The sequence below is a fragment of the Triturus cristatus genome, chromosome 1_2 (assembly GCF_964204655.1).
Source record: "Triturus cristatus chromosome 1_2, aTriCri1.1, whole genome shotgun sequence".
In the NCBI taxonomy this organism is placed as follows: domain Eukaryota; kingdom Metazoa; phylum Chordata; class Amphibia; order Caudata; family Salamandridae; genus Triturus; species Triturus cristatus.
Genome location: NC_140580.1, coordinates 294,740,102 through 294,763,596, shown reverse-complemented (window position 1 = coordinate 294,763,596; position 23,495 = coordinate 294,740,102). Strand labels below are relative to the sequence as shown.

Sequence of the window (23,495 nt, the reverse complement as noted above, 5' to 3'; positions counted from 1 at the left end):
AAATTGTAACTGATTGTTTCTGAGCCAATTTGTAGTGCTTTGCATGCACTCGTGGAATTTATCCATCGTAACTGCCCGGCTCCCCTCTAGCGAGAACACTAGTTCTGTGTCGTCTGCGTAGTTTATTAATTCAATGCCAAAGGATTTAATGATGGGGATGAGTGGGTGCAGATATAGATTAAATAAAATTGGGCTTATTGCTGACCCCTGCGGCACCCCTTGTTGAACTGCGCTTTTTGTAGATACAAAAGGAGGAATTGTCACTGCCTGCTATCTACCCGTCAGATAGGACTGGTGCCATTTTAACGCCGGACCCTTGATTCCTATATTCCAGAGTCTTTCCAGCAGAGTATCATGGTTCACCGTATCGAATGCGGCTGACATATCCAGTAGTATCAGTACAACCGGATTTCCATTGTCAGCACGCTAAGGCTGTTTCTGTTCCGTGCTCAGGACAGAATCCAAATTGAGCCTCATCTAGCAGATAGTTTTCTTCTAGAAAGAGAGAGAGATGGATTTGCAAACTGCTCGCTCCAGCATGAATGTCAGCTGATTGCCACCTCATCTACGCAATGTAGAAGGTCTGAGATTTGGAAGTCGCCTTTGGTTCCAACTTGGGGCACCAGTTTGAAACGTCCCAGCCCTGGCTGGAAGCAAGGACGGTATCCCGGCCAAGGTCCTGGGGCGCCTACAGCCTTCATCGCTCCCGAACTAAGGGAGGGGAGTTGGTCCGTGGACCACACTGCCTTTGGTGGCCCGGTCACCTGCCACTCATCAGGCCCTGAATAACTCTGGATTCTTCTACGGACTTGAGGGATGCTCGCAAGGTCATTAAAACACTTGGAATGTTATTGAACACATTGGTTACTTATGTGCTCACTATTGGTAATGCAACAGGTGCTTCTGGGGTAGAAGTATGGGGAGGGATGGGTGTCGGGGTTAGGGGGTTTTGTTTTCTCACTGCTGAATATCTCTCTGTTTAACCAGATTCCTTTTCAGCTTAGGTTGAGACACACGCACACTTGTACTGCAAAGCACAGCCCTGGGGTGACACCTTTTCTTTCTGGACACAGACATCTAAGGCGGGCCAGAGGTCCCCGCGGAAGGCTCTGACTGGGGGAACACCATTGTTTGCTTGCCGCACAGACCCATACCTTCAGCACATACAACCTCTTAGGTTATGTCATGGAATGTTAATGGTTTGCTAGATCGTATAAAGCGCGAAGGTGTCTAGGTCTTTGCACACCAACATCTCCCGAAAGCCCTCCTGCTGCAAGAGAGCCACCTCCTAGGGGAACTTTGCCCCTTCTTAGCACGAAAGGGCTATGATAGGGCTAACCACGCAGGGTTCTCGCGTGGGGCCAGGGGGATGGCCATACTGTTACAATGCTCCTTTCCATTGAGTGTCACACAGGTCACGAGAGACCCACAAGGGCGCTACATGGCTCTGAAGGGCCAATTAGAGGGCCAAGTGGTGTTAATGATCAGAGTTTATATACCGCCTGCATCCTCGGCAGCTGGGCTTCGAGACCTTTCGTTTCTCCTTTTCCAGTCTCCCGCAGGGCCTCGCAGTGATAGGTGAACATTTTAATGCCGCCTCTGACCCCGTAGTGGACTGCTCTAGTCCTCTCATGACTTCTCGGGAGCTTGGCACTCACCGTCTCGTTGATTGGGCCACGGCATGGTTCTTTGTGACGCTTGGAGGTCCTGGCACCCCCAAAGCTGGCAATTAATGCCTCCGCAGCTCATCACTCACTCGCGGATAGACCTGTTCTTTCTCCCTGCCCCCGACTGCCTGAAGCGGATTGATCCAGATTCTGGCCCGTGGTAGTTCGGACCACTCCCACTGGTTGATGCATTTGAGGCACTCCACTGGAGGGCAGCGACCTATGTGGCGCATGAATGCCTGGCACCTCCAGGAAAAAGTTTATTCACAGCCTTTGGTCCGAACTTCAATCCTTCTTTATGGCTAATTTAAGCTCCGTAACGAAGACAGGTCCGCAAGTAAAGCAACGCTACATGGCTTCACCAAACAGTACATCAGAGGTAAAAAGCGGGATCGCTCAGCTCTTATCACTCAATTAGTGGCTAAGGCTCTCCGGCTGGAGCAGCAGCTGGGAGCAGGCGCACAAGGGGAAATCTCCTGCCAACTAAGTCTTTTCCGGAAGAATATCCGTATACATTCCCTGGAGGCAGCCAAACACCTCTGGTGGGCAACAATGGCTTGAATTTATGGCTGAGGGACAAAAGCGCAAAGCTGCTTTACTGGCTGGCCTCGCACTCACAGGCCAACAGGATCGTTCTGGAGATGCTTGCCGGAGATTGTGCAAACTTTTGCATCTTATTACCGAAATCTTTATGCCAGACCCTGGGGGCTAGAGACGAAGCGGAAACCCAGGCCTTCCTTGACTCACTTCCACTCCTCTGTCACCCCCTGACATCCGCACCCTAAACAAACCCCACACAGCGGAAGAGATCAGCAATGCATTGTCTGGAGTGGCGCTGGGCAAAACACCAGCTCCTGACGGGTTTGCGATGGAATACTACAGCACTTGAGAGAGACTGACAACCCGCACCTCTTGAGGTTTTATTAGGAGGTTTTTCAGGAGGGGTCCTTTCCGGCGGAGATCGACTCCGCAACCATAGTGATGGTACCTAAGACACAGCCCCCCTCATCTTCACGTGCAGACTATCGCCAGATTTTGCTCCTCAGAGACATTTTTTACGCGATTCTGGCGAAAATGTCTGGTCACACAGCAGAATCCCAAAACACGGTACACTGCCACCATCACTATAAGTTATGTAACCTAGTAACAACAGCAGTCCATGGTTTAATATGTGGGCATAGTTGGTGAGCATCTCCAGGTCCCAGGAGAGGTCCTGGACATCACACTATCAGCGGCATGCCTTAATCTCTGTGCACATGCAAAATTGGTACAACAGGGCCAAAATACAAGTCTGGATACCTGGTTCACATGCAGTCAGGCAGTCATGTTGGGGTACAAGCCTTTTGACCATGAAGGGGACCTTCCTGCCTCAACTAAGTATACCTGTTGTACCCATTGAAGAGTGTGCGTAATGCAGAACACTCTTTTCTGGAAATAACTGTGTACTGTAATACTTGGCAATGTGATGCTTTGAGGTACTTCTTAGGTGCGACCTTGAGCGCGGCGCACATGCTATCCTGCTGATATGCATAAAGAGTTTGAAAACTTGCAATTTAAGGTCAAAAGCACAAGGAAAATTCAATGATCACCCTGTTTTGGGGGGAAATCGTTTATCACCCTGCATTAAGGGTTGAATAGGCCATTCACTTCACTTAAACCATTTGGAGGACAGTGGAGGCTTCATCACACACTTATCTGGCCTCACTTAAGATAAACATTCAAATATTATGCCTTTTCGATTCAGCTACTGACCCCCTCCTTAGCATTTAACATTCGAGGGGGGGGGGGGGGGGGCGGGGGACACCAACCTCTGGGACAGAAATACCAATAAATTCTGTAATAAAAATTACTCAAAAGACATTTTAAGATGGTCTTCAACAAAATAATTTTCATGAGAATTGTTCTGTTGTTTCTCCCATCTCTCTCTTACATTAGGCCTTCTTGGTAACTTTCATTGTGCTCTGTGCAGTTGGTTTGTATTTTTTTGTGCCAATTTTATACAGCACATACGAAAAAGACTAGTACATCCCCTGGCTGAGTTATGTGAAAAGGCTAGCAATGCAATTAGGAAGACCCGAGTTATTTAACTCCCAAGATAAACTACGGAAGGAAGATCTGTTGTGGGCCAAGAAATATTACCTATACATGACACATACAGAAAGAGAGGCCAGGGAGTTGATGAAACCTACGGTGCAAACCTATCAACTATTAACAAGCTTTTGCAATGCAACGGTCTCGCCTTTAGGACCTTAAAAGTATTTAGCCATGCAGCACATTATGCTGGGTGGTAAATTAACTCTTCTCATTTAGCCTTACACAACTGCTGTAACAGATGAAAAGAGCATTTGTTCTCAGTGGGGCACCATGGAAAGGGGTTAAGGTAACTGTTAGTCCCAAACAAAGTTTTACAAAAACCAACATGCATTGACAAAGCTTATGCATTGACAAATTCAAAAGGCTGGCAGCATAAGTCGGACCAGCTAGCTTTGCAAATGCTTGTGTTGCTTCGTCAGGGACGTGGAGCAGCAGAGGAATGCGAAGGTAATGAAGTGTGGTATGAAACTGATAATGAGTAATAGCTAGACTGAAACAGAAGCGTGTTCTGTACTCGAGAAAGACACGAGCCGAACTTGAAATATGATCTGCGAACCAAATATGATCTGCGAAACTTGTTATGGTTTGAGAATGGGCAAACCTTCACTGGAAGGTCAAGGTTGAACAAGCACTGGCAACAACATTAGGTCTGGCTTTAACTTTAAAAGAATGTTGCATTGTAATGTGAAGCATTACAAGTTGATAGCATGGAAATGGATATGTATTTGTGTGGATGCAAATAATCTTAGAAGAATATTAGTAAGGGTTAAAAGGTTGGGTGCCAAACCTGAATATCCATGTAGGTTATTGACTGTGTTAATATATGCGGTCATGTGTGTGCCCCTGAAAGCTGAATTGCAGGCGCTGGATAAATAAACAAAATCATTACAGCTGTGTGGAGGGCAAGCACTTTCTTGTGGAAGCACATAACCTCTGTTCAATCAAAACAGGTACTTTTGGCTCCCAAGATGTGGGCAGAGCCAAAGCCTCCTCTCCTGGTGATTCTTTTTCACATAATTGTCTGGCGATAGCTGCGCTAACAAACCAGGCCAGGCCATAAAAAAAATGTTTAAAGAGAACTCAACGAAAAAGTAGTATTTTAGTAGTGAAAAAACCATATGTTAAAATCCCAATATTATTGGTTGTGGACTAGACTGTGAAACTTTCTATTTGGCTTTAGTGACATTAAGAGACATTCTGACCAGGGCAAAGAAGCCTGGACACCAACTAAAGGCATGGTCCCGGATTCTGCTAGGTTAAAAAGAAACTAAGAGACCCTCAGCTGGAATCAATCATTCCATTTCACCAGGACTGACCCCGCTTTCTACGTCTTTATATTTGAAATCGAAGCACAGACCAACCGCAGCGCAGGTGCAGGCGGCAGCCATCAAACTAAAGTAATCGCTGCCCTTTCTCGCAGGCAGCAGCTCCCGAGTTCTGCTAAATGAGGAGGGATAAAGGAATCTTTTCTTACTGTCCTGAAAGAGCTTTTGCAAAACAAACGCTCCACCATTTAAATTTTCCCTGCACCTCCGGAGTTTTCGGTTTGTATAGATTTTAGTCATCTATATGCATGAGCAGCTTGAACTCCAAGCCATATGAGAAATTGCAGTTTAAATAATGTTCTAACCTGTAAACGCTCTTACATGTTGCACAGAGGGGTCATGGAACCCATTCTACAAATTTCAGAATTAAAACTTGCACTGGTAGCTCTGTACAGTACAGCACCCCAAGCATTCTGAAATCTAAGCAGCTTGTTATGAGTGACGCGGTAATAGCGAGCTTACACCGCTCAATATCGCACGTGGAGGTCTTTGCTGAGTGTTATTAAGTCACAGAATAAGTGCTAACTCAAATATGTGCGCAAATCTTCTGCCGTCAATTCTGTGTTGAGTGACACCACAGAGGAATAATGTGCGATGAACACAGCATGCAGTCTACAATCATCTGGCATTGCGCTGTTTTCAAACACCCTAGCTTTGCAAGGAAGCCAACGTGTTCAGTAGGCAGGGAGACATCACCATGTATGAAAAAACATTTCAGATTTTGTTGAATCACAAAATTAGGGTTCCAGAAGTAAAAATGATTGGTGATATGGAGAGATCCCAGGGTACAGACATAGCACCATAAGCATATCAAAGATAACAGTGAGCAAAAATGCTGCCGATGTGCTATTGAAAAGTCAATTTGCAGCGCACCAATGGATGTTGTTACTGGTATTTTATCTTTCATATTTCTCAATTCCGTCATATTCCTAGTCTATGTTTCAATCAATCAATCAACTTTACTCTGAGGCATAATATGCGGGGCAAGATGGCGTCCAAGTGAATGCACCGCTCTAGCCTCTCCCGCAGCCTGTCCTCGAGTTACTAAACATGTGAGGATTTTTTGAGCAGGCGTTTTGGGTCACGGTTGCCTCAGAAGACCGGCGGCACTGAGTCCTATTGCATTGAAGACACAAACAGCACCGGCTCGATTGTCCGGCTGCTTAGAAAGTGAAAGTGTTGCATCGCAAATGCTTGTTGATATATGCGCCCAGAGTGCTACTTGCAAATCCTCCTACATGTGAGAACCTCACTTTGCCATGGAATACCCGCGTAGAGTCAATCCCCAGAGCTCTTAAAGCAGATTGAGGAGGTGGCTTTTAAATAAATGTGCATGTAAATGAGCAAGGCCACTCCATCTCCCAGGTTACTCATCACAATTGACAAAAAGCGAGGCAATGGAGAGAGAAAATAGGAGAGAAAACAACGCAGTACATTTCCCTCATGTATTCACGCAGTGGTGTGGGCGGCAAAGCTCCTCTTTCAGCTGGACTGCAAGGTCGGCCTATTCAGCGTCATTATAGGTCGGGTGTCAGGGGCATGAATGTTTGGAAGTATGATTTCCCTTTATGCTCGGAAAAATGTGTGCAAAGGCAATTTCCACTGGTGAATCACTTCCACAAAGTTCAGTTTTGACTACAGTATTTGCATTGTTGAGTGGAACTCCTACGCGGTCTTTAAACAATATCTACTTACAATAGATTAAAAAGAGAAAGATGAGGGACGTGAGTAAGAGAACGAGAGGAAAGGTGCGAGAAACCAAGACGAGGGAGGTCTTGCCACTCATTGGTATTGTAACATTTATATAGTGATTCCTGTCCCTGGGCGGGGTGCCGCAGTGAATGCTTTCATGGTTTGCATTCACGTAGAGTGTCTGATTGAATGCGGTCTTTGTTTTGATTCAGCGTGGGAAGGGTTTGTGTTTCTCGTGATCACCACCGAAGTGTTACTAAACATGTGAGGATTTTCGGAGCAGGCGTTTTGGGTGACTGCTGCCTCAGCGGACCAGCAGCACTGGCGGATTGTTCAGAGGTCGACTCTTTTGCCTCCGGTCTCTCAGCAGGGGCATCCTTGGACTGCAATGGTGGGGCGCGGTGGAAAATGTGCTAAACAATTGACTGCCCTCCCGGCTCCTTCTTTATCGACGATAACTGGCCAGCCTCCCCACGGCTTGAGACAGGGATTCGGACCAGTGGCACGGCGCGCTAAACGTAAACAAAGCACGTAACACACGAGTCCTATTGCATTGAAGATACAAACAGCACCAGCTCGATTGTCCGGCTGCTTAGAAAGTGGAAGCGCGCACGGCTCGCTAAACGTAAACAAAGCAGGTCGTGATTTACACGAGTCCTATTGCATTGAAGACACAAGAAGACACGAACAGGAGTGGGGCTGGGAAGACAGGGAAGAAAATAGTGTTAGGAATAAGGGGCCAGTAGCCGTGGAAGGATACATTTGATGACTGAGGAGGGACTACCAAGCCTCAAACCAATCAGAAGGCAGCATTTAAGACAAAAGCCAATGGACAGAGTTGGCTGAGCTTCCACCCTACAGTGTATACTGCATGCCTCGCAAAGCGATGGCAGCACATTCGTGCTGCATCGCTAGGCGAGACCTAAAAACTACATTTGCCATTTAACCCTAATTAAACGTAGTAACTAACCCGCATCATCGTTTCCTTCTAGTAAGATTTAGATTTAATCAGTTGCACTTTCCTCTTGCTGGGGTGGAGAAAGGTGGAGTATTTAAGTCCCTGCACATGTGACAATGTCTCCACCCAGGACACGTTGCACTTTGTTTTGTTCTGCGAGCATTTTTTGCACATTCGAAAACATTTTATACTACCTATTTTAAGGGTTAAAGGTTTTTTACAGGTGAGGCCAGACATATACATTTACAGATGCTGACCAACGTTTGGGAAATTCTGAACACCAGTTTTTTTTTTTTTTGTTTTTTTTAACTGCCTCGGTTAGAATAAGGAAAAAAGAAAAAAAAAAGAGGGACTTCATGATCTGGAATATTTCAAACGTTTCTTTTTTTATTATATTTATAATTAATTGTATGCTGAACTGTTCGTTTATTAGGTGCAAGATGTATGCTTTTATATTTTGTTTTCCGTTTATGTCTTATTGCTGTTTGGAAATTAATTTTTGTTGTAGTGTGCATTTATGGTTTTGATTAACTGAATAAAGTGATTTTGACTGACTGACTAGTAGATTAAGTTATTTAACCAGAATCACAGTATGTTGAGCCCATGCCAAACTCAAACCTGGTTCCTCAGTTTCACAGTCAGCAACCCTGGCCGTAACAACACATCCTCTCCCCTTTCAGTTCTGTACATGGTCTTTATTGGTTTAATGCGTGTGTCATTACAAACAGTATACCACCACAATAATGCTTACTTCACATGTTCAATACAGTTTAAGTACATTGTAAACACTTTATGTAGAAATGTTGAACACTTTGCCTTAAAAAAGCATGTTTTATTCTATTTCATGGACAGTTTTAAACAACACAAACACCTTGCAGAAATGTTAATTAAGTCAGAAAGCAAAAAATACAGGATATTCTAAGGATGAGAAAAACACACAAATTCAAATGTTCTGACCTTGGCAAGCTGATGCGATGGTTAAATTAAAAATATATATATTATTGAAAGCAAATGCAATTGCGTATGCCCCAAATATAAACAGAAGAAAGAAGAAACACCACCTAAACATGGCAGCCATATGATTGCAATAAAAAATGAAAAGAAAAAAAAACATTGCATATAATTTTAATTGAGCAGTACTGATGATTCCTAGCAGGCAGGTGTACGCACCACATGTTTAGATTCCCTATTCAGTTTAAATGTAAAACGGGAAAATATGATTCTTATTTGCATAAGGTGTCTTTTGGGTTTGAATGTGCACCTGAATACCTAATTTAAAGACATAAGTATAACTTAAAAATACAAAACGGAAGATAAAGAATGGAACTTGAAAAAGCACTGACAGGTAAAGTATTGGCACACCAGACGTGTCACTGAAGCACTCTTCTTTTTAGGTAGATGTGCACATGTCATCATATGAAATAAAGGCAGTCACTGACCAATTGCCCTTTACTGTATGCTGTGGTGGGTGGAAGCGACGTTTGAATAAGAGCTTTGCAAACCAATTGATGAAGGAGGGCAATACAAAGCCAAAGTAGGTTGTGCTAGGTTAAGGTTTCTTATACAGCACACGTAAATCGAATTTCTTGTGGCTAGAATAACCTGACTGCACATGGGGCAGTTGCAAAAGCCAATTTAAAAATACGTTTTACAAAGTTCATGAAAATTAGTGAAGATTTCAAATGAATGGATAAGTGTAGATAATTCCACTTTACAGTGACCGCAAATGAAACAGCAAGGTGGCCGAAGGGGACTGTTCTAGTGATTATGAGAAGAGAGATTTTTGATCTTGGGCTGCAAGGAGCTCCTGTGCCAGCAGAATTTACTGAATGAAAATGGATAATGATTGCTGCACTGATGAACTCAAAAATCGAGAGCTGAGGGTTCACATGTGTACAGAGAGTGACACGATTTGATAAGTATGTATTTTTATTATTATTATTTGAGGCTGACGAGACAACTAAAGCTGGCCCCAGACCATGTCTAAAAAACTATTCCATGCAAAAATCATTAAGCATCAAGCTAATATTAGCATCTACGTACCCTGCACTAATCTTTACATACACTGGAGTTCAACCACTGCGTGGCTTCTTTTACAGACCAACTCAAAACATACGTGTTTCAGGTGTTTTTGGACAGTAATTTGTGATTATTTCCAGAAGATGCTGTACTATTCTCTAGGTTGTGAATTTGCCAATGTGCAGGGCCTCTCTGATGTTGAAATAGAAACTTCAACATAAATAATATGAGTTGACGCTCAATGTCAAGTATCCACTGTAACTGTAGATAACAAGGTTAAATGCTAGACTGAAGAACTGCTAACATTTTCATCAGTGGCAACCACTTAACTCAGGGAGACATCCTTTATGATGTTCTCATTGACATTTGCTATCTGCAGAGTGTTCTTTGGTCATTTGTGTGGCCTTGTAGTGTTTCTACTTCCATCACGCATGACAGCACGCTGCCTATGATCACTCCACAGTGGCCCATCACAGCTCTCAATTGCGCGCTCAGTCTAGAAATGTGTGCACACAAACACGCTGTTGCGCCGCACAGAGAAGAGTAATTAAGGGGAACCCATTTTTGCTCTTTCCGTTTATATGTATCACCTTTGTTCTTCAACAGAGACCTCCGTGTTTGTCCTACTTAAGGAGAGAGGCAGTATAAAAATTAGACTTTTGGGCAAAGTAGAAACGTTAGATTGGAGGCACCAGGCAAACTGTATCGGCTGAGGGCGTTCATGAACCAAGCTACAAACTTTTCCAAGGGAATAAGCCAGCTGAAAGGGGCAGGGTGAGCACCCTTCAATTCTGCTACAGAGAGAAATCAATTTAAAGGTTATGAAGCTCTGACCACGGGGAAGGAATAGGGCACCGGGTCTGCAACTAATGTGCAGGTACCCACATCATTTACAACGCAGTGCAAAAAAAAACCAAAGTGGTAATATTTTGACCTATCTGTCCCTGTAAGTACCCATTCGTTAAGAAGCCACAACTGTATGCTGACATACATATTATAGGTTCTGAAATGTCCCATTTAGCTTAATAATTAGACATTCCTTAACTGCTTATTTTTATTACCTTAGAGGCAAAGCTGTAAAAACGTGAGAAAGTTATGATGAAAACAATATTTAAGGTGGCCCCTAAATTTACCCAATGATCAAAATGATGCACGAGACACTACCTAGAGTTATAAAGTCGCATAAAGACTGGAGCTCACTGTATGTAATCTAAAGAGATTGGAATATGAATTTATGGTAAGGGAAAGGATTATCTTTGGAATGTACCACAAACAACCATCCGGATAAAGCTTCAGCTTTTTTCCGAAAACCCCATTAAGTAAATTGAAAATGTAAAAATCGGGCCTTTCACAAAATGAAGATGACAAAAGCAGCATGAAATGGAAGTGCGGGTTGTTTCTAGGAATTAAGTATTGGTTTAGACGACAAACTAGTAATTTTTCAATACAAATACCACTGACGTTTGATGCAAAAACACAGGAAGACATTACAAACCACCTTTGGATTCAGACTTCTTACCTAGGCTGTTTTAAAGAAATAGAAATTGGCATCCACCAAAAATGATACTTGATACTTGGCTATTTCGGCTGAGTTGGTAAAATAAAAAAGGTTTTTTTTCTTTGTTTGTTTTTTTAAATACACCCCCCCAAAAAAAAAAAGGTTACACAGGAGCATTATAGTTAGGTTCAGATTTTACAAGCACAAAACATAAGAAATGCGGCTGTTATAGTTAGTTAACCTCTTGAGTGCCCATGACGAGCTGGTCTCGTCATGGGCCGCGGTTGCGCTGTGCCCATGACGAGACCAGCTCGTCATAAACCCCGCCCGCTAATGCAACGGCCGGCACAGGGCGGGGAAAGGGGCGGGCACTCAAGGGGTTAATTCAAGTAACTAACTCGTCCCCTAAGGCAACTATAAGCAGCGCCCTCGCTATGCACAGTTGGTTTCTCATCGGTAATTTTACTGCAAATGTTACAGTGATAATATTAATGAGGTCATGGAAAAGGTCATGAGTGATGTAATATCTGGGGTAATTAGCAGTACATGGCGAGGGCATGAGTTATAGTTACTTGAAGTAAATAACTATAACAGCTGATTTTTAATGGTTTTGTTCGTGTAAAATCTGAACCTACTTAGAACGTCCCTGTAACCTTTGTTTTTTTAGTCAATTTCTAAGGATATTATTTAATTCTATTTCCTAACTATAAGGTCCCTTTTTGCCAGTGAATTTCTAGCGTTTCTTTAACGTTAAATAAGACGCCCATCGCAATGCATAGTGGGGGGTGGTCATGGGGGGGGGGGGGGTTTGGGCACAGAACCTGGCATTGTGCTGCCGCAACTAAGCTTGCTGCTCCTGCCCCCTCTGCTTCCCATCCATGGTCTAAGTCCATGAGCCTCTGAGAGGCCCCGGGGTCCCAATCCCAGGGGCAAAAGTAAAAGAAAAGAAAAAAAAAAGAGGAGTCGCCTAATTAGGCCTTCGGGACCTCATTCCCCAGGTCTGAGTAATTAAATAAAGGAAGGGGGGGAAGGGGGCGAGCAGGCTCCTCCTAGAGCCCACACTCTGCCTCCCTCCATCAAGACCCGGGCTGTGATACTAATTAAACATGAGGGGGGCTGTATGGCCCACTCCCCGAGCGATTAAAGGCCCATGGAAGCCCATTCCCCAGGCCAGCTCAGTTACTGTATCCTGGGGAGCCCATCTGCCGGGACACAGTATTTTACCAGCCTGCAGTACACTGGGCGGGGAAATGTGTTTGCTCCTGTTTGGATGGAGCATTTAATTTCCCGGCAAACATGCCTTCCCTGTCTGCAGGAGTGCGGGCACGGAAGGCATATCTGCTTCCGGCCGACAAGAGATTTAAACATGCTTCTGCCGGCTGGGTGTAACTCTGGCTCAGTTTCAGGAAACAGACCACACTAATCACGCTCGGAGGGAGTAAGCGCAAAATAGCTGCTACCTCTGGGCAGCAGCAATGCTGGCTCCAGCACTATGCAGGAATCTAGCTGGGGCTGTCAGAGCCTTGGTGCTCCCCATGCATCCCCAAAGAGGTACTTGATGGGTTTCCCGGGCATGCACCCACCTATAGTTAGAGCAGGCCCCTGGTAGTATGCTCAGGGAGGGGAGCTGTGGTCCCCCTCCCCTTTCAAACATCAGAAGGCCCGGGGGAAGGGGGTTCTTAGAGCTTAATAATGCTCAAGGCTGCACAACCCCATCCCCACTTTTATTGACTTTGGCCCTGGGGAATGGGGTCCCCAGGGATATATTGGCCCCAGGGGATTAGGTCTCTGGGGCCCGAAGACCAAAACTATGCCACATCGCCAAAGGCTGTGCGTGGCGCCGGGTTGGCAGCACGTGCTTGGGCTGGCCGCAGCCGCCTTCGGGTCTGTTGGCTACAGGACCTAGCCGCATACCAGGTCCTATAGACAACTTCCCACTGTACACAGTGTGAGGTTGGCTTCATGCGGGGGTTGACCTCAGGCCCTGTTGCCAAACTCTTGTCGCGCATTGCCAAAGGATGTGCACAGTATAGGGTTGGCTGCCTGTGTGTGGGGGGAGGGTTGGTAACAGCAGGCCAGGTCCTGCAGCCACCCTCAAAGCATGGGGTCGGCTGCCTGCAGGGGAGGGGGTGGGAACAGTGTGGCCAATCCCCTGCAGCGCATGGACATATGCTGGGTGCAGTGGGGGTTGGCTTTAAATACGGCAACAAAATTTTACTTTTCGTGAAAGAAAAAAGTTGAAATGTACTGAAAAGAACAAAAGTTAAAATAATATGAACGTTGGGTGAAATGTTCATTAACAAAGTAACGTTTTAAATTTAAAAAATAAAACTTTGACTGACGTGTACCCCCCCCCCACCCCCCGGCAGCATGCGGAGCGTTTTGGTGCAGAGAAAAGTGAAGAGACGACACAGCGCACGCATGCATGTGTGCCATGCCTATAATCCACTACCTATGGTATAGGTAGGACACCCCTCTTGTTGGGTGCACTATACCACTGTTGAGGGTACAGGTGCATGAGCCCTGTACCCCTTCAGTGTCCAAGCCCATTCTTAGACATTGTAAGTGCAGTAAAGCTATGGTCTGGGTGTTTGTCATTACGAACTCCAAGGCCCCATAAAGGCTTTACTGAATTCTGAGAAGTTTGGTATCAAACTTCTCAGCACATTAAACCCACACTGATGCCAGTTTGGGATTTAATGTCAAATCAATCCAGATGGCATCTTAGAGAAGCCCCCTGAAAAACAACCTAACTCTCGTGTCATGGCCGACTGCTGGAGGCTCGCCAGCTGCAATCCCCAAACATGTTTCTGGACCCCTGGGTAAAGAGCCTCCCACCCTCGGGGTCCTGAAACAAAGCACATCCTGGGTAGAGGTGCCAAGCCTCCTCCCCCAGGATGGGCAGGGTCCACAAAGGGGAAGCTTTAAAGGCTTGAAGCCTTTGTAAGCTGACCCAGCCATTTGCTGCTCCCAGCAACTGGCCCCCACTGGTTCTAACCCCCACTTTGGGAGGGAGAATGGTCGGAAAAAACAACATAGAAGGAGAGGTGCGCCCACCTTTGGCAAACCCACCCCTCAGGTGGGGGAGAAGAGGCACAACTCTCAGTACCTGCCATCTTGAAGATGTGGGGACCCAGCCAACCAGAGTGAGGTTTAAGCCCCCCTCCCACTGGAGGGTGGCATAACAGGGGGTGTACCCACCCCAAGGGAGGGGCCCATTGGTCCTCACTTGTACCTACCTGAAATGCCCCTAAATGTAGTATTTAGGGGCAACCCTGAACCTTGTCTCTTCAGACAAGCAAGAAGGACCGAGGAGCCGTGCTGAAGGAAGAAGAGGACACCAACTGCTTTGGCCCCAGCCCTACTGGCCTGTCCAAACCTCGACCTGCTCTAGGGGAATCCCGGCGTGTCCTGCAGCCAGCAGCCCTCAAGAAACCTGAGGACCTACCCTGCCTTCCCTATAAAGATTTTTTCTCCCGTGAGCACCGGACTTGCTCAATCACCAGACTCTGGCTCCGAGAGTATCAGAGTCTGCACCACTCTGAAACAGACTCCCACAGCCTGAGTGGCCCTACACCACCGGGAGGCCCCCGCCCCCCCCAGCGATCCTGACCTGGGCCATGGTGATCCCGGACCTACCTCAAGCCTCCGGACGACACCTGCACCCTCTATCTGGAGGGCCCAGCCCCCAACCGGAGCTCATAATGAAAACCCGCCGTCTCAAGACACCCCTGCACCCAACACCCCACTGCCTAGGGTGAGCCACCCGACAGTATCCAGGCAACCTCCAGAATCCCAACTTACCTCCCCAACCGGTAGTCCCCTCCAGGAAGCCTCCTTGCCCAAACCTGCAGTATTTGTTCCGACCAGAGATCTCCCATTAAACACAATAGGTCACCCGACGCCGATCCTGCACCCGGCCGCCGCTGTGCCACTGTGGGTGCACCTTGTGTGTTAACTTGGATGACCCTTTACCATGAGCTTAACCCTAGGAGCTTTGCTCCCTCAACCTTGCGGCCTGACCGAGAGCAGCCACCAACCGACGGCCCCCTAGCCCCATAGGCTAACATTGGGCCCCAGCACTCTGCACCTGGCTGCCCTAGTGCCACTGAGGGTACTTTTTTGAGTGCATCCTTGACCCTGGGGGAACCCTTGTTCTAACCCCAGAAACTCGACCATCAAGACCGTTTACTTACCTGCAAACCGATAATCTCATTTTTCCCCACAGGATTGCATTGACTGTTTTGCTCTGAAAAACTTTTAAGTGTTGAGGGTGTTTGATGGAAACATAAGAAACTGTGTTTTACCTACATTTTATCTAGGAAATATCCCAGTGTGATATCTAGGCATATCACACGGAGGAGAGAAAGTAATCCAAAGTAATTTCATCTGCATTTAGATATTTTACAAACCTGTAACAAAAGTCATTCTCATACAGCTTGCTTGTTGATCAATCGGTCTTGAGAAGTACAATTCTATTTACCTGCACCAAGCCCTGCTTGGTTCTAAAAATAAAATACAACTAAAAAAATATTTGTAATACAAACAATTGGCCTGAGTTCAATCTTTGCGTGTATTACATCATTTCTTGCCTGGGTGTGTACAATAAATGCTTAAGCCTTACTGCTCGCCCACACTACCACAAATAAAGAATAAGGTATTATCTACTTTTACCTCTGTAAGCCTTTGGGAATCCACTAGACTGTGCATACTATTCCTTACTTTGGGATAGTATACACAGAGCCAGCTTCCTACACCATAGCACTGCATGTGATATTTTTAAAGTGACCCTACAGCAGGCCTGCAGCACTAAGGCAGGGTGCTTAGTACTACATGTGAGGGCATACCGGCAGGAGCAGAAAAGCCCCTGTGCTGGTCAGTTCCATTACTGCCAGTAAAAGTGGCCAGGGAAGCAATTTTAGAACATGTGGTAGACACTGGGGAAAACTACTTCCCCAGCTACATGATGGCTTCACTGAAAATAGGGATGTTTGGTATTAAACATCTCGTACTGGTAAGCCCACACTGAGGCCAGTGTTGGATACACCAATACATGCATCCAGAGGGCACCTTAGAGGTGCCCCCTGAAAACCTACCAGCCTCTGGTGTCCCTGCTGACTGGTTTCTGCGAACCTGCCACCCGAGACGCTGTTCTGACCTCCTAGGGTGAGAGTCTTTGCTCTCAAGAGACCCAGAACAAAAGCCTGTCCTGAAAGACAGGATGACCTGCTTATTAGCCTCCATGCCACTGGAGTCAAGCTATACTGGCTGATGAGGGGGGGAAACCCCGAAACCGGTCCAAGGATGCTTGTTTCCAGTCAAGGGAGGACCTGGCTTAGCAGTTCGGGGTGGACTGTTCCCATTGGGCGCAGGGTCAAGACTGATTTGCATATGGCTGGGTTCAAACTGGAATGGCATGGTTAGAAAAAGCAGCAATGGATTTAGGCCCAGATCTCTGTACTGGGGTGAATGCAAGACATTGTTCTGTATTCTGTCCATCAATTGCTCCTTTCTCATTTGTCACCCCGAGTGGGACTGATATGCCCAGACATGGTCCTGTGCTCTCCAAGCCACTGGAGTCAAGCAATCCTGGCTGATGATGGGTGAAACCCTGAAACCGGTCCTAGGATGCTTGTTTCCAGTCCAGGGAGGATCTGGCCTAGCAGTTCGGGCTGGACTTTTGCCATTGGGCGCAGGGTCAAGACTGATTTGCATATGGCTGGGTTCAAACTGGAATGGCATGGTGAGCAAAAAAACGAAGGATTTAGGTCCAGATCTCTGTACTGGGGTGAATGTATGACAAGGTTTTGCATTCTGTCCATCAATTGTTCTTTTTGGATTAGCCTCCTTGGGCCACCTTTCAAATGCGAATCTGGTTCCCTTCGCAAGGGAGGAAGACACTCTCAACCCCCTCCCCCCTTCTTGACATTTTAAGGATTTTGGGGGGGCCTGGGCCAAATTTATTTTGGGGGCCCCTGTTTAGAACAGTTTGATTTTATGATCCAGTTTCAGCTCTTGCATTTTCTCTTTGGTCAAATTCTAAATGTGTGTACATCTGATATTCAGGGATAGTGATGTGTGTTTTCAGTATCTTAACACACCAGGCAGATTACTAATATTACTGCAAATAATCTCTCACACCCTCCCATTTCTCATAGGCGAAAGAAACTTTTTATATGGATGATGCATGAAAAACACATTTTGTCTGCAAAATGTCTGATGTAGACTCACACATTAAAAATAAATGATAGAAAAACGCCATTTAAAACAATCTGTTTAAAAATTATTCAAGGTCATCAGGGCAAGACTCTCTGAAGAACATAGCTAGCTCTATCAGGGGGCCCCCTGAAAGTCTGGGGCCCAGAGCCCTCTTTGGCCATGCCCTGAAAACGTCTCTGCCGCCCCTTCATCCAGATCCCCATTGGCACCTGGACATACGGGAAAATTAGCTAGTCAGGTAAGCGTGCCACCTCTTGGCTAGGTTACTGTGAGGTGAACACGATTTTTAGGAAGCAGCCATCTTTGTGATGGCATTCTTAGGATTTGTGGGACAGGATTATGCCCACAGGAAGTGGTCATATAGGGGGCGTAGTGACCCCAAGGGTTAGTAGCCTATTGGCTACTACCCCACACTTCCCTAAAGCCCCTAAATTCAGTATTTAGGGGATTCCTTGGCACCAGAGAAGCAGATCCTGATGACCCAAGAACAGAGATGACACCAAAGAGCCGCAAAAGCAGAGAGGAGAGAAGAAGCAGCAGCTGACCTGGTACCAGCCCTAACGGCCTGTCTGCATCCCTCGTCGAAAACTGCACCAAAGTCGTCTCATCCTGCAGCTGTGACCCCAGAAACTTAGGAGGACTGCCTGCCTTCAAAAAAGACTCAAGACCTCCCGTGAACAGCAGACATGTTCTGAAGAAACTCCACAAGAGAAGACACTGAGGCCTCCGGAACTGCCAAAAACTGACACCCAAAGCCACCACTACACATGTCGCCTCTTGCCTGAGTTGAAGTGGGCCACCAGTGTCAACAAGCCCTTCAGAGCTAGAGTCCATCATGGTTCCACCCCTCCTGGACTCCCCGATGTTGCCTGCAGCATCTGTACGCCCCTCTCAACCATGATTGCTCCAGTAAGGGAAAAACCCGACCCCTAAGGACACCACTACACCCGTCGCACCTGAACCTTCGCCAAGGGAACCAAAGATGCCTTCCACCCCCCCACCCGTCCCCGAGAATCGCAAGACCTGAGCTCACTTGCTGGTTCAGCTCAACAGGATTCCTAGCCAGATCTTGCAGCCTCTTTATACAGAGAACGATTGCCATTTAAACACACTGGGCTTCAGACTCTGATTTGCATCCTGGAGCCCTTGTACCGCTGGTGATGCCTTGCACCTTGTCCACCACTCACCTAAACTCCTGGGAATTTGGTCCTGTAAGTCAATGTACTGTACCTATTTTTAGAACTTGTTCTTCCTTCCTTAGGATAATATTGCAGAATTCAGAAATTGCACCAAGTGTCCATTTCTCAAAGCGAAAACAATTTATATTTTAAAACGGGCTTACCCAAACGATTTTTCTCTTATGCTAAATCATATATAAAGGTAATTGCTATTTTTATCATGGGGGGGGGGGGGAATCTACTTCGTGAGTCAGGTTGTCAGTTACTAATCACTGTGTGTATTTTGCAAATGTCTTGCACTTCTCCGTCTTAAGCCTAAGGCCATCCAACCACACTACCTCCAATAGAGTACTTTGGGATTGCATAGCAAGCCCCTGTCCACTCATAAGGGAACCCCTGGACTCCTTAAACAATATATCAGATTTTGATATATCACATAGAGAGCCAGTTTCCTACAACTCATGACATCTTCTATGACCTCAATGACAATATCACTGCAACATCTGCAATGAAATAATGGATGACAAAACTGTTCATGGCAGGGGCACGCGTTCTAGTTCATTGGGGCGGGAGTTAGTTATTTGAGAGAACTATATTGTGAATTTCTGTTATTATTTTAGTTTAAAAGATTACTTTGTTACTTAACATTTCATTTAAGTATAATGTTACTTTAACCCTTGTTTCGTTCAGTATATATATATATATATATATATATATATATATATATATATATCTCAAGGAAATCTCCAGTCCACATCAGGAAAAAGAGCAGGCACACGAAGACTTCTTTATTGAACAAAGCCTCCTCCAACCCAGCACAGAGAGACGTGTTTCGCCTGTCACAGCAGGCGTTCTCAATCTGATGAGCGCCATTTTGATGGTTGCCTTTATACTCTAACATGCTTATAAACATAGAAGAGTTACTATATTAACTGGAAATAAATTAGACAAATTTAAAATCTGGTGAACAATTACGTAAAAATACATTCCATATAAAATCTGTACATTGTGGCTATTTACATCATAAATGATGAAGCATATCGTGATGCATCAACAATTGTCAATGTACACTTAGTGTTACCCACACCACTCGAGTACAGCAGATTCAATGTAAATAAACACCAGCATAATTAAAAAATAAACATTTTCATGTTGCTATACAATATCCAAAAATCAAGGCCATAATGTCTAAATCGTCATGCTGGTCACATAGTTACACTTCGTATTGCCTATGCATCGCAATGTAGTGAATAACAGCTAGAGGTGACATGCTGGCACCAATTCACTCATATTCAGCCCGGGTAAGACCCCACAAAACTAGTTGTGGGGTCATATTCCGTTTCTAAACTTTCAAACAGGCTTGATGGAATGTTCAGCATAGACTATCGGATGCTGCATTTAATGAAAACCGACTGTGCAAAACCAGCTTCCCACATCTCGACTGTAGTCAAAAGTCTGAATTTCGACCGGGCATCTTGTCGACGCTGTAGATCTAAAACATCCCTAACTTCGTTTTGTTTCACCAAACATACATGTATTCTGTTTTCAAAGTAAAGGAGACAGAGTCGAATAACTTTACTGTGGCTACCGTTTCCACAAAAAACAGCAGTTTCCATGGTGCACTGCAGGCTGCGAGGATGGGTCATGTTCCCGCATCGTGGACGAGCAGAAGGAGGGGAAACCACGGCTCTGGAGAAGTTGTAGTGAAGGTGGGGGTGGAGCAGGAATGCGCTGCCACGTATGTGCCCTTTTCACGGTAGCGCGCATATCCCCCCGCCCTGCGGGTCTTCAAGGACTGCGTGCAAAATCGCATGTGTAGCTGGAATAGTCGCATCATATATGCATGTGCACATTTATTTACACGTATGCATAAGTGTATTTTTAAAAAGCTGAATATGACTGCCTAAATCTCCAGTAACGCTGTTTACATCTCAAGAAATAACGTTAGCAAATCACGTGCACCTTTCCGTGTCTACAGTTACTCTAAAATTGCATAAACGAAGCCAACAATCCTTCGCTTAACCGAACGGTTTATTAAGACTAAAACCAGGCTGCACTTTTGAATGACTTTGTGAAACCCTTTCCACTATCTTTTATACGTCAAACGCATCCAAAACGCTCAATTGAGTTAAACTTCTAGGCAAACCTTTGCCCTCCTCAGTGCAGGATTTCCCTCTATTCACTACAATGTGACTGACCAACTAAAACTGCTTTCCGCCATTTACTTCAAATGGATTGATAACTCGCTTACACAAACTCCCAGGAATTCCGTGAGGATGTGGCGTTAAGCTATAACTGCAGACCCTGGAACTCGTCGGTTCAACACCCTATGATTCTGGGCAAAAAAAAAATGTATCTCACCGTACCTAAAAAAATGAATATGATCTCATATAATTTAACTGGTACTTTCGTACAGCGCTCCAATATCTTTGTGTCGAGTTCGCGCTGTATATACCTGCAAAAAAACAACATCAAAAGTGTGGCAACTTTCAGAAATTAGGTCAGACTTAATTTTTAGCCTGAAAGCGGCAATGCACGAATTCTTTCTACAGATCAAACTTTCACGAACGTGCAGGTGACGTGCGCAGTGGATGCCGAATGAGGGGAGGGATTCCTGGACACGATTACTGGGGGGGGGGGGGGGGGGGTTGCACAGATTGATCACCTCCAGGCAGATCTGTACTTTAATCCACTGCGCTCCTGAATTGTGAAGGTCCATTCTTAAGGAGCGAGTCAAACCCCGCCAAGGGTCAGAGGAAGAAAATATATGGGGAATTGGCACGGCTAAGGCCTCTCCTTTTCTATTTAAAAAAAAAACGACCGTTTTAAATCAGGGTTGTTTTAAAACATATAGCTCAAGATGAGAACTCGGGCGAAGGTCTTGACTAAATGTCTGTGCCAACCAGTTACGCTAGGGCAGCTTATTTTACAGCCCATAAGCGTTGGCAGAAACCTCCCATCCAAAAGCAAAATCAAAGTTTGCATCAATAAAAGGTCCTTTTGTATCTATCGACCAGTTTCCAGACTCGCACCTGCACTTAAACCACCGTCCTAAAAGCGTTCTGACGTATGCCCTCTCTGGTGAAGATGGACGCGCACAGCAGCAGTGGGGTAGAGGGGCGCAAAGGCCACGACTCACACCAGGTCTCAAACCAGAGACAAGGACTTGGGACGGATTCAGGGGACACCGATTCATCCACTTCCATCTTCTTTCCCCTAGAGTACTTTTCTGAGCATCTCCCATCAGAAAAAAAACGCCCACCGGCAACAAGAACGAACCTTGGTGCTGGGGACTGTGTTAAAGAAACATCCGTGGCCTCTTCACTCCCTTTCTCCTCGTTCCCTTTTCCCATCTCTACTACCACGACCCTCTACATTTCCTCCACCTCCCAAAAACCGGCCTTATAGCGAGGGGCGTACAGACACGAATCACTAACAAAAAAAACTAAGATATCTTTAGTTTGGGACTCTCTAAGGTAACATGGATATGAAACAACGAGGTCGAATGTGTTCATAATCGACACGTTTTACTTTTCACATTCCACAATATCACCGACTTCAAGGTACGTTCCGAGCTTTTCCATCATCTCCCCGAGGGGCCCAAATGTACACAGCACTAGTATGGTGAGGAACGCCAGCGTCGCCAATGCACAGTCCGGAACTCATTTTTAGAGACAGGGGAGTGAGGTGACGGGAACAAGGTGTTTTTCACACACACACTCCCACACACATACACAGACGTTTTAAAATGTGACTTTCGTCAATAGAGCTACATATCACCTAGAGTCTCGAATAGGTCCCAGATTACTAACTAAATGGCCCATAAGGTAACATTGTCTCCGCTTCTCTTCCTATGGAAAATGTATCTTAACCCACATTTTCGGACAGGGACCTCTTTCTATTTGCCTGCTCAGGCTAGTTAACCCAAGATACTCAGATCAGGTACATTCGGTCGCTAGTAGGTTTCAAATGAAATCCTGGGCTGCACAATCTTAATAATCAAGTATTTGAGCAACAGCTGGCCGGAGATCCCTACTGGAATACTGGGAGAAGTCATGAATCCTCTGCCTACTCAGAAACGCAGCTAAGGAGCAAGATTAAACTTTTAAGCAGGATGAAACAGAAAACATGATGGCCAACGAATAACCAGTGCTGCCGCCACAGCCAGAGTTAACAAACCGTAAAGAATGTCGCTACGACGCTTGAGCAGAAAACTGACACCTACCGCAAGTCTGCAACTTTGGCTCAACTGGCCTGCAGTGCCAGGGTCTCCGTGAGCAAAGTGCACACTCCTGTCTTACAGCGGGACACTTTCCCGCTACACTACTCTTTCACTGCGTGATGCAGTAACCAGGCAACCTGGTGCCCCACTGGCCATGTACACGGCTTGCTGCAGAGCACCTTGTGTGTCGGGCATGAAGCAGGGATTTTCCCTTCCCTGGGACTTCGTCGCGGATAACCTAAAATAACTAAAAATGTCCCTTCACCCCTGCTAGCTAATTCCTTCTTCATGCAACTGCGGGTCACAGCGGCTCGCAAAAGTGAAAAGGCTCAGAGTATTACTGAGAAAATCTGACTGACAGAAGTTATTATAAGCTCACTGTACATAACGGGTACATGACTGTTAAGCACACAACTCACCTCTATCCAGCTAGTCCTCTCTCCTTAGTAGTTTTTTTATTGCCCAGCCCAGGCTTTCCCTATATACCTTGCCAGGCCCCGTCTAGACTCCTCCCAGGCACACTGGCACTTCTCAGCGGCAGGGATCCGAACAGCAGCAACTCTGTACGTGAGTCTCTGCACACAGACACTCGCCAATCTGCGCAGACTCTCTACGGACTACCC

At 45.8% G+C, this 23,495-nt stretch overlaps 1 protein-coding gene across 6 annotated transcripts in view; it reads right to left on the bottom strand.

The window, feature by feature from the left end:
- P4HA1 (prolyl 4-hydroxylase subunit alpha 1) overlaps positions 1-23,495 on the bottom strand; it is a 346,224-nt gene extending 322,729 nt beyond the window's left edge. For 3 of the 6 annotated variants that reach the window (XM_085603809.1, XM_085603814.1, XM_085603810.1), the window contains exon 1: positions 23,292-23,471. The gene's annotated coding sequence lies outside the window, so the exon portion shown is untranslated. Of the gene's footprint in view, positions 1-22,875; positions 22,934-23,291 lie in introns of those variants that run through there. The other 3 variants (XM_085603803.1, XM_085603804.1, XM_085603813.1) reach the window with 3 other exon arrangements.